The sequence below is a fragment of the Borostomias antarcticus genome (genome assembly GCF_949987555.1).
Source record: "Borostomias antarcticus genome assembly, chromosome: 30".
In the NCBI taxonomy this organism is placed as follows: Eukaryota; Metazoa; Chordata; class Actinopteri; order Stomiiformes; family Stomiidae; genus Borostomias; species Borostomias antarcticus.
In genome coordinates this window covers 3278015-3286443 of record NC_140263.1, presented here as the reverse complement: position 1 = coordinate 3286443, position 8429 = coordinate 3278015, and positions in this window count along the sequence as shown.

Sequence of the window (8429 nt, the reverse complement as noted above, 5' to 3'; positions counted from 1 at the left end):
ACTTGGCTTCTTTATTTCCTGTCCAAGATTATTGGATTAAGTGATTAATCAGGTGTGCGCTGGGTCTTCCGCACACCTGATTAATCACTTAAGCCAATCATATAGAACAGGAAATAAAGATGCCAAGTGACTTTCAGGAAGTAGTGGAGCTGGTGCACAGAGCCTATATTAACCTACCAAAATCTATCAAAAACTCGAAATGACTTAAAAAAACTGGGCTGTTTAGTTAGTGCTACTTGCTAGCTTAGCTAGCGCTAGCCATAACCACCACATCTTGTTGAGGTCAGTTGCTAATGTTAGCTAGCTAGCTTGTTCTACAGTCAGTCGGTTTCATTCTTGCATTCTTTGCCAGGTTTGCACGGAATTCGGCGATTATTGCGGTGAAAATGCAACCTTTCTAAAATAGGCGCATAATCTGCCCCTTTTGGCATTAAATCATGTGATGGCATAATCACATTTATCTTCCGCGCTTCGCGGGGAACATAGGACCCGGGGAACATAGAACTCCTTTTTGGGGGGAACATAGGACCCGGGAAACATAGGACCCAGGGAACATAGAACCCTTTTTTGGGGGGAACATAGGACCCGGGGAGTATAGGGATGACCCCTAGTTAGCCATAGCTTGTGACAGGCTGTTGACACATGCGATAGCCCTAAAAATGACATTGAAGGGCATTCCAAATGAGTGTTATGTTGACACCCTTCACAGTGCTCACTACGAAGGGAAGACACTCCGTAGGGTGTAGGGCGTACGGATGAGCCCTTCGGTTTGGAATACAGCCCTAGGCTTCAACAATGCAGAGGATTCTGAAACTCAGTGGCTGATAAAGCTGAAACTAGCTGACAGAGACAGAATTCAAAATCGCCACAGGAGCTGATGTGACAGTAATCCCAGCACAGTGCAGTTAAGTGAGCTGAAGAAGACAGGGGAAATCCTCCTAGGAACAGGACACAGTTGGCCGTACAAGGGAAAGTCTCAACCACTCTCAGTAATGCACACAACTCAGGATGTGTATGTGGAAGAAGGGTCTCAGACTCCCAATACTCACAAGTACAGAAAATAATTGAGCAATGTGATGTATGTGTCACATGTATGGGTCATGACCGAAAGAACGAGATCACGGATACAAGCGGCCGAATTTTCTCCGGAGGGTGGCTGGGGTCTCCCTGAGAGATCGGGTGAGAAGTTCAGTCATCCGGGAAAGACTCGGAGTAGAGCCGCTGCTCCTTTGCGTCGAAAGGAGCCAGTTGAGGTGGTTCGGGCATCTAGTGAGGATGCCTCCTGGGCGCCTCCCTAGGGAGGTGTTCCAGGTAGGGCTGTATATCATCTTGGATTTCGCGATACGATACGCATCACGATACACAGGTCACGATTCGATACGTATCACGATACAGAGGTCACGATACAATACGATACGTATTGCGATACACACATCATTTACTGAAAGATTTTAAGTTTTCAAGACTGAAAACTGAATGGCTCAAATGCACTATATAGATAACTCAAACTCAATGACTGGACAGAGAGCTAGCTAATAAATATTTTACATTTGATATCCATGCTTTTTAAACTGTCAACATTGTAGTATTTATGGTTTTTCAAAATTATTTATATGTATGCTTTTTTAACTTAATATTGTAGAATATGCTTTTTAAACTGGATTTAAAAATTTAAATAAAAAAATAAATAAAAAAAAGTTTTTTGTTTTTTTGTTTTTTTTAATTTTACAGCGCCCGGCTGTATCGATACTCCGGGCTGAAAGATCGATACAGTATCGCGAGACTACGTACCGCGATGCATCGTTGTATCGATACAATCCTACAGCCCTAGTTCCAGGCGTGTCCGGCTGGGAGGAGGCCGCGGGGTAGACCCAGGACTAGGTGGCGGGACTACATCTCCGCACTGGCCTGGGAGCGGTTTAAGATTCCCCAGGCAGAGCTGGTTGATGCTGCTAGGGAAAGGGATGTCTGGGGCCCCCTGCTGGAGCTGCTGCCTCCGCGACCCAACCCCGGATAAGCGGATGAAGATGGATGGATGGATGGATGGTGATGTATGTGCAAAAGAGAGAGTGAACTGCAAAGGAACACTGCTACCCTCTGATTTTCCTCATTGGCTTTGGTCTAAAGTAGGGGCTGATCTCTTTCAGTTTAATGACAAACGGTACCTAGTTGTAGTTGACTACTTCTCACGCTTTTTTGAAGTTGCAAAGCTTACATCTACAACCTCAGAGGCAGCGATAGAACCCATCAAGTTCATCTTCGCACGTCACATCATACGGATAATAGCCCACAGTTTTTCTCAGAGGGTTTCGGGAAATTTGCCTCTGACTGGAAGTGTAGTCATGTCACCACCATGTCTTTCCTCAGCGGAGCAATGGAGAAGTGGAACGAGCCGTCAGAACAGTTTAAGACCTTCTCAAGAAAGCCGGTGACCCATACTTAGCCTTAATGGCCGACAGCGTGACCCCATTAGCAAACGGTCGAAGCCCTGCAGAACCTCTCATGGGTCGGAAGCTCTGCACACTAGGGCTGGGTATCGAGTCGAATTTCAAGAATCGATTCGATTCCGATTCACAAGGTTCAGAATCAATTATCACGATTCAATTCGATTCGATTCAATATCGATTCGGTTAGTGTTACTAAAACCTGTTGTTTTTTTTAGCTGTAACCTTAATTAAATGACTGCCAAGTTATGCAACACATCAATACTAGGGATGGGTATCGATACTGATTTCAAAAAATGAATGAATGAATGAATCATTGAATGAATTAATTAACTATTCATACCTTCATTTATTCATTCATTCATTAAATAAAAGATCGATTTTGGGATTCATGAATGGATTCTGAATCATTTGATTCAGAATCGATGAATCGATTTTTTAAACCCAGCCCTACTGCACACAGGTGTCGGCTGTACCAGCACAGCTAAAGCCTGGCCTGATCTCTAGAAACTAAAGAGGAAAGAACAAACAAGCAAACAACATCAAGGGAGGAACCTTAACAGACGTCACAGAGCCCACAACCTGACTCTCAGGTTCTTCTTCCTGAAGGTTGAGTTCTTCTACCTGAAGATCGAGAGTTGTTCTACCTGAAGGTTGAGAGTTCTTCTTCCTGAAGTTTGAGTTCATCTACCTGAAGATTGAGAGTTATTCTTCTACCTGGAGGTCGAGAGTTCTACTTCCTGAAGGTTGAGTTCTTCTACCTGAAAGTCGAGAGTTCTTCTACCTGAAGGTTGAGAGTTCTTCTTCTACCTGAAGATTGAGAGTTCTTCTACCTGAAGGTCGAGAGGTTTTCCACCTGAAGGTCGAGAGTTCTTCCACCTGAAGGTCGAGAGTTCTTCTACCTGAAGGTCGAGAGTTCTTCTACCTAAAGCTGTTCGTTATTATTCGAGGGGATGTCTGTTCATCAGACGTCATGTTTCTTCAAATCAATTCATATCATGTGGACGGCCACAAGACAGAAATGTCCATTCTGTTTTCAACATGACACTTATTTCACTCAGTCATTTCATTTACTACGCCTGATTGAAAAGTGATCACTAGTCGCCTGACTATATTCTGTTGCCCCAACTCACAGTAGAAGACAGTAGAATTCGTCTCTAAAGTGGAGGACAGTAGAACTCAGCTCTAAAGTGGTGGACAGTAGAATTGTGGAGGAGGATAATGGACAGTGGGTGTGTCCAGCCTCAGAGCACACACACACTCACACACATCAAGCTGACAACAATACTCTTTTCTTGGGCAGGCAGCCAATGCCATCCAGAGACCGCTCACACACACACACAAATACCACACACACACACAAATACCACTCACACTGCCATAGATGAGTTACCATGGTATCATTCTGCCAAGCTCAGAGGAACCTTCATTACATCAGGACCTCTGTCTAGTGTCTACCACACACACACACACACACACACACACACACACACACACACACACACACACACACACACACACACCGCTGTAGACATGCACATACTCCACTGGACACACTACAGAAACAATCTAGTCACACACTCACTCCTGTCGAGATACTACAGAAACGCACACTCTTCTAGACACACACAAACAGAAACGCACACTCTTCTAGACACACACAAACAGAAACGCACACTCTTCTAGACACACACAAACAGAAACGCACACTCTTCTAGACACACGCAAACTCCTAGAGCAGAACTGCTCTTGAAGTTCCTCTCCCCTATCCTGATGCACCAGACGCATAACCATCTGGAAACTCTCCATTGGAAACTGTTTGTAAAAGGGCAGGCCCTTTCAAAACTACTTGGAAGGTGATTGGACGATGAAGAAGAGAGCCCAAATTGCTGTTGCAGTTGCTGATGATGGCTTAATGCACAAATGTGTCCGTTTGCCCATTAAAACTTTAAAGACTATACTGTCTATCTCGTGAGTGCCGGTTCTTTTCTTTATGCACTGTATCTCCCTACCGGGCACCTGTGATGTGTGCGCACTCTCACGCTTCACTGAAGGTGATTGGATGAACCATCTGAAAAAATCTGAGAAGATATCTTGTGTGTTAACATCAACCGCTCCTCTCTGTCACTGTTTGTGTTTCAAATCCCTCAGAACCGACGCTAATGAGCGAGATCGTTTTCCGATAGGGCTTGAAACTTTCTCTATCGAGGCTTTGCAGACTGATTTGCGAGTAACGACGTGAGCTTGCGACATCGGGAGGCTCACAGAGAGAGACAGGAAGAGATAAAGGGACAGACGAAGAAGGACAGAGAGACAGACAGAAAGAGAGAGAGAGAGAGAGAGAGAGAGAGAGAGAGAGGGAGAAGTAGCGAGAGCATCTGCAGGAATTCCTGTAGACGTCTCCTCCTCACTTCCTCCTAACCAGGCTGCACCTCCTCACCTCATAACCAGGCTACACCTCTTCGCCTCCTCCTAACCAGGCTACACCTATTCACCTCCTCCTAACCAGGCTACACCTATTCACCTCCTCCTAACCAGGCTACACCTCCTTACCTACTCCTAACCAGGCTGCACCTCCTCCTAACCAGGCTGCACCTATTCACCTCCTCCTGATCAGGCTACACCTCCTCACCTCCTCCTGACCAGGGTACACTTCCTCCTCCTGGAAAGCTACATCTGCTCCTCATCACCTCCTCTTGACCAGGCCGCATCTAGCTGGAGCAGTATTCCTGGCTGGGTCAGGGTGACAGTATTCCTACAGCTGGGTCAGGATGACAGTATTCCTATAGCTGGGTCAGGGTGACAGTATTCCTGGCTGGGTCAGGGTGACAGTATTCCTATAGCTGGGTCAGGATGACAGTATTCCTATAGCTGGGTCAGGGTGACAGTATTCCTATAGCTGGGTCAGGGTGACAGTATTCCTATAGCTGGGTCAGGATGACAGTATTCCTGGCTGGGTCAGGAATACAGTATTCCTATAGCTGGGTCAGGGTGACAGTATTCCTATAGCTGGGTCAGGGTGACAGTATTCCTATAGCTGGGTCAGGGTGACAGTATTCCTATAGCTGGGTCAGGATGACAGTATTCCTGGCTGGGTCAGGATGACAGTATTCCTATAGCTGGGTCAGGATGACAGTATTCCTATAGCTGGGTCAGGATGACAGTATTCCTATAGCTGGGTCAGGATGACAGTATTCCTATAGCTGGGTCAGGGTGACAGTATTCCTATAGCTGGGTCAGGGTGACAGTATTCCTATAGCTGGGTCAGGGTGACAGTATTCCTGGCTGGGTCAGGATGACAGTATTCCTATAGCTGGGTCAGGGTGACAGTATTCCTATAGCTGACAGTATTCCAGGGCCAGGGTGACACAATTTATAAAGCTGGGTCAGAGTGACACTATTCCTGGGTCAGGGTGACAGTATTCCTATAGCTGGTTTATTGCCATGTAGTTTTTCAAAATACTAGGAGTTTGCTTCTGGAATGGTGCATGTTCCTAGTAGCCTACAGTAGGGTATGTTGAAAAACTGCATGGCAATAAACAAATTCTGATTATAACAAAGCACAGGACCGAGAACGTTTATCTTACCTTACAGACAAGCCATGAATATGGAAGACCAAAAAAAATAAAAATAAATAAATGCATAAATAAATGACTCAATTCATAAATAAATGTGTATTTATACATTTATTTGTTTCTGTATTTATTTATTTATTTATTTATTTATTTCTGTATTTATTTATTTCTCTATTTATTTATTTCCTTTAACATTTATTTCTCTATTTATTTATTTATTCATTTATTTATTTCTGTATTTCTGTATTGATTGATTGATTTCTTCGTTCATATGATAATGAGGGAGTGTGGTTTACATTCAGACACTTCAATCAAGCCCAGAGCGGGTGATTCGGCGGAGCCAGATTGCAATGCTAGCTAGTAATGAGATGAGAGATCCATCTCATTACTAGCTAGCATTGCAATCTGGCTCCGCCGAATCACCCACTCTGGGCTTGATTGAAGTGTCTGAATGTAAACCACACTCCCTCATTATCATATGGATGAAGAAAGAAAGAAAGAAATACAGAAAGAAAGAAATGAATAAATAAATAAATATAGAATAATGTTAAAGGAAATAAATATAAAAATAAATGAATAAATAAATAAATACAGAAAGAAATGAAAAATAAATGAATACAGAAAGAAATAAATTTATAAATACATATTTATTTATTAATTGAGTCATTTATTTATGCAGATTCTGGACGCAATCGTGTAGTGTAAACTCGTCCAGCCGTTAAATGTGCGATACCCAGTTTTTCAGTTGTCATACAAAAATCAGCAGGAGCCAGTCATCTAGTGTATACTCTCAGAAGCCAGTCATCTAGTGTATACTCCCAGTCATTTCATAATCTGTTAAGTAAAAATCTTAGAAGACACGTTATTGTGTGACGCTGCGCCAACCTATCAGCAGATACCGCATCATTTCGGAAACCGCCTGATTCGATAGGCTACACCATAGTGCTGTTCAACATAAGGCAAAGTTCTAACGGTAAAGATTACAGTAAGCGTTCTCTTATTGTAGGCTGGACGGTGTTACCGGTAACACCGTTGTGTCATGGATTTATTAGCCGGTGGGAAAAAATCCATACTGTGACATCCCTAGCAATGATATTCCCATCTTGGCTAGTGTGTGTCCCGAGGGGTGGTGAGGCGGGGCTTATCTCCAGTCCTGGCCCAATCAGTCCCTTGTGAGATCACATTGACATTCCTATCGCCCTATCAGAGGGCAGGACACAAGCAGAATAATAATAAAATACCTGCTTCCGGATGACCTGAGCGACAGAGAGGAGGGAGGGGAGGAAGAGAGGAGCGAGCAAGAGTAGAGGAGGGAGGGAGAGAGGGAAAGGTAGGGGGGTAGGAAGGGGAGGAGAAGAGAGAAAGGGATTTAGAGGAGAACGAGAGAAGAGGTGAGGGAGAGAGAGAAGCGAGGGGCTTTGAGTGCCGCTAAGGTGGAAAAGCGCTATATAAGTGCAGTCCATTTACCATTTACTAGTACATCACTGGAATAAAAGTATAGTACATCACTGGAATAAAACGACTAGTAGGCTATATCACTGGATTAAAACTAGTAGGCTACATCACTCACTGGAGTCCAGCACTGAAGCTACTAATCCAGCATTCTATGTTTACAGTTTAGTGCTCAGCATTACCCAACAGTGTTGAGGTGTGACCTAGCAGGGGGACAGCACTGAACACTAAACGGGAACGCTGAACACGGCAGGATGCCCCTGCAAGGACAGGATGAGAGAGAGGTGGGGTGAGAGGTAGAGATACTGTAGAGAGGGAGAGAAAGAGAGATGGAGAGAGGGAGGGGGAGAGAGAGGAAGAGAGAAAGACAGAGAGAGGTGGGGTGAGAGACAGGGAGATAGAGAGGGAGAGAAAGAGAGATGGAGAGAGGGAGGGGGAGAGAGAGGAAGAGAGAAAGACAGAGAGAGGTGGGGTGAGAGACAGGGAGATAGAGAGGGAGAGAGAGAGAGATGGAGAGAGGGAGGGGGAGAGAGAGGAAGAGAGAAAGACAGAGAGAGGTGGGGTGAGAGACAGGGAGATAGAGAGGGAGAGAAAGAGAGATGGAGAGAGGGAGGGGGAGAGAGAGGAAGAGAGAAAGACAGAGAGAGGTGGGGTGAGAGACAGGGAGATAGAGAGGGAGAGAAAGAGAGATGGAGAGAGGGAGGGGGAGAGAGAGATAGAGGGAGAGAGAGAAAAAAGTGGGGGAGAGAGAGGAAGAGAGAGAGAAGGAGAGAGCAAAAAAAGAGTGAGAGAGATGGAGAGAGTGTGAGAGAGAGTTGTGTGTGTGCATGTGGATACGGTGTCCTGCCACACAGGCCAGTCGATAGCCAGGACTTCACCTGATGGCCGCCACCTGCTACTGTCCCCAGGCTTGGCTGACCTGATCATGTCTGCCTGGAACTACCTTCTTTAACATCCA